This window comes from Notothenia coriiceps, unplaced genomic scaffold (assembly GCF_000735185.1).
Source record: "Notothenia coriiceps isolate Sejong01 unplaced genomic scaffold, NC01 NC01_scaffold00009013, whole genome shotgun sequence".
NCBI lineage: Eukaryota > Metazoa > Chordata > Actinopteri > Perciformes > Nototheniidae > Notothenia > Notothenia coriiceps.
Window position 1 is genome coordinate 37,905 of NW_011341714.1, and position 3,396 is coordinate 41,300.

Below are 3,396 nucleotides of genomic sequence, written 5' to 3' on the forward strand. Positions count from 1 at the left end.
TGGCCACGAAAAGTCCGAGATCGAGGGCTTGGCCGGACTTGGTCGCATACACACTTTGGGGTAGACACACTCCTGGAGGGAAAGAATTTTGGGAGAGTACGGACCCTGAACAGGGGGTAAATTGGGAGTTACGACGACGTCATAAATTGAGTCTACAGACAAACAACTCCCATATGTGGTTTTGGAATACCCCCTTAGTGATCCGTCTACTGGGGGGGAGGGGGGAGACATGATGCATAAATACGAACCAAACATACTACACACCTCTATAGCTCTGGTCCTACATCATGTAGAACTAGAGTACAGGTGATTTGAGAGTGTGTGTTGCCGTTGCGTCGTGCGCTGCGTGCGTGCGTGCGTGCGTGGCGTGCGTGCGTGCGTTGTGTGTGTGTGTGTGTGTGTGTGTCGTGTGTGTGTGTGTGAGAGTAGTGTCCTGTCGTCCGGAGATTTAATCTCCACCGTCAAACTACCACCTACGTAAGACGATTTGTCGTCAGTACTAACGTTCAAACGTTTGGGATTTAAATTCTAGACCTTCGTCCTGTTGTTTTGGGTCTTATTATTCACATACCAAGTCGGTAGAAATGAATTTTGATTAAACTGTCCTGCGGTGTGACACGTATTGTTGGCAACAGGTCTCTTTTTAGGCAAGTTAACACATCCCTAGCACAAATAAGCGGTATCACCACTCCAGTCTACATAAAGGAAGAAAGAAAGTTGCTGGGAGTTGCGCCTTACTTTGACCATGCGTTCGCTGTTATTGATCATTGTGGAGAGCATGCAGACGTTTTGTTTTGTATTATAGCAGCTATCGGATGGAATCAATACATGGGCTGCACAGGTTGTCATGTCCGACTATCACAAGTAGAATCATAATGAAAAATACGCCGGTAAAATGTGCCTGTAGAAAACGGCTTATGCCACAATAGGATAGCAACAACAAGTAGTCAAGATAGTCAGTAGCTTCTGTTGCTATGCTAACATCACCCATTTTATACCAGAGGACCTTTCATAACAGCGTTGTGATGCCAAACAGCGTCAATTCATACTGAAACACATTCACTTATGGGGAATTGGGGATATGTATCAGCTGCTTGTGTGACAGTCAGACAGTGAATATTTACAGCGGCCGCTGCAGTGTGAGCTAGCCCAGAGCTAACGGGAGAATAAACTCCGGTTGAAGAGCAGCATTGCACCGGTCGTTAAATGCCGCTGAAACACATTAATAAACAATGCACCACGGCACTCTGGAGAAAAGTATAAGGTTGGAGAAGTCGTTATTTAATTTGATTAAATTAAATAACGACTTCTCCAACCTTATACTTTTCTCCAGAGTGCCGTGGTGCATTGTTTATTAATGTGTTTCAGCGGCATTTAACGACCGGTGCAATGNAGGGAGGGAGAGGCCCTCGGAGGTACCCTGGGGCCTCGCGCTTTTATATAATGAACGTTAAGTTACGCCGTCTCTCTTTTGCATAGAAAACTAGGGCGAAAACTAACACGGTGCTTACTGTGTATACTACGAAAACGAGTAAATTTTATAAAACGTACAGTTTTTTTTAATTTTACACAAAAAAGAAAAAAAAGAGAATTTTGACACTTCGATTGTGTAAAAAAACAAAACCAAATTCGGGCGAGTCGACTTGATGGTAACAGAGACCGCAGGGGCGTTGCTTATGCGCGAGTGTTGTGGTTTCTACCCGGCAAGTGCAACACGTGGTAAAGGGAGTAAGAAAGTCTTACTCTATTTTCAAATTTTGCTCCACTTTTAGTGATGTTCAGACCAGTGCAAACTCTCGTACATGTATGTGCTTCCTCAATCAGCCAAGACATTCTCGGTCGTACCCCTGGCCGAAATGTTCCAAAAGCCACACTCATTATACTCACGTTACAATTGTCCAATTACAGTCAGTTAATTCCTCCTCTTCTTTTCATTACACTGGTCTGGGCCGTATATTACTGACGTCACACGCCCGAACATTAAATACAATGACAATAGTATAATCGTAATCAACTGACCCTTTGGCAGTCTTTTTTATCAAATCGCTACAATGCTGCAGCTGATACGTATTATACTTAGGTGCCGACACAACTGTTGGAACCTGTGGTCAGTCTTCGATCTTCGATTGGATCTCTCGGTGAGATCTGGGTCTTGCCCACATGACATATGCCCACACATGAACCATTGTAATCACAGGTTCTTGTCCATGTGAGGGCACAAAACAAAATCACGAGGAGTCTAACTTCGACGGTCAAAATAATGCCTGATATAACACTAGGAAAATGTAAGAGCCAACACAGTAACTCAAATAAACGACACACACTAATTCTAAAAACCAATAGAACAGTTAAACAACCAAAGATCGTGCGACACAACTGAGGGAGACCATGTGACATACCAAAAGGATTACAATCTCTCGTAACTAATAAGTATTTGATGTGTACTCAGATCTAAGGACTGGTTTAGAAAACAACTATTTAAAGTTTTTTACATTATGTAATTTTTTTTTTTATGTTACATTTAGTGTTGGTTATGTTGGTGTTTAAATGTTTTTATAAGTCTTTAGGTTGTATGTGTCGTTCTCCTGTTTGATACCTTTTTTTTGGAGGGTGGGGGTCTAGACCTGAGTAGGAACATAACGAGAAGTTAGATAATAATCGATACATGTTTGTACCATGAATTGAAATAAAATGTCTAAGATGTACCTCTCCTAACCGCGCTACGTCTCGCGAACAGACACAACACGTGCCTCCTACATGTTTACGTCGGTGCGACGGTCGTAACCGTTTTATAACGGTACACCGTCTAGTCGAGGTGTCTTAAACTCACGGTCACCTCCTTCGGACCGTGAAGTTTTCATCAGGTCGGCAACAGAGTTGAGATGGTTGTCGTTACCTCCTTGTATGTTGAGGTAGACCGTCTCTAGTAGCGGTGACTCTTCAATCTGACCAGTCAAGACGTGACTTCCCCGCGTCGCACCGTACCGGTACCGAAAGTGGACTCGGTCTCGACGGTCGGGTTGTAGTCCGGTAAGTGGCGGCCTCGACCACTTCCCGTACAGCCCCAGACTCCGTTGCGGATCGATGCTCGTCTCAATTCGACGGTAGGTCTGTCGGCGGCAATACTGTCAGTCAATGTATTAGGATCACCGTCATGTGTCCGTACCTCCAACTTGTCGAGTACGTTAAGGCCACAACACGACTCAGACCCGTAGGGTGAGGTACGCGAAGGAGAGTACTTCTCCCACCGAACCCCCTGTTAAAATCTGCCTCAGCTACCGACAGTTGCCCTCACATTTGCTCCACACAAACCGGAAATACGATGTGAACACATACACTCACAGTCGAAACGCAACCAAGTGAATGACACCCCCCGTCGATGTACCTACAGCCTAC

General features: G+C 44.6%; 1 protein-coding gene across 1 annotated transcript in view; it reads left to right on the forward strand.

Moving 5' to 3' along the window:
* The window catches only part of LOC104945038 (mesothelin-like protein), a 33,289-nt gene that overhangs the window by 14,174 nt on the left and 15,719 nt on the right, over window positions 1-3,396 (forward strand). The window lies entirely within an intron of this gene.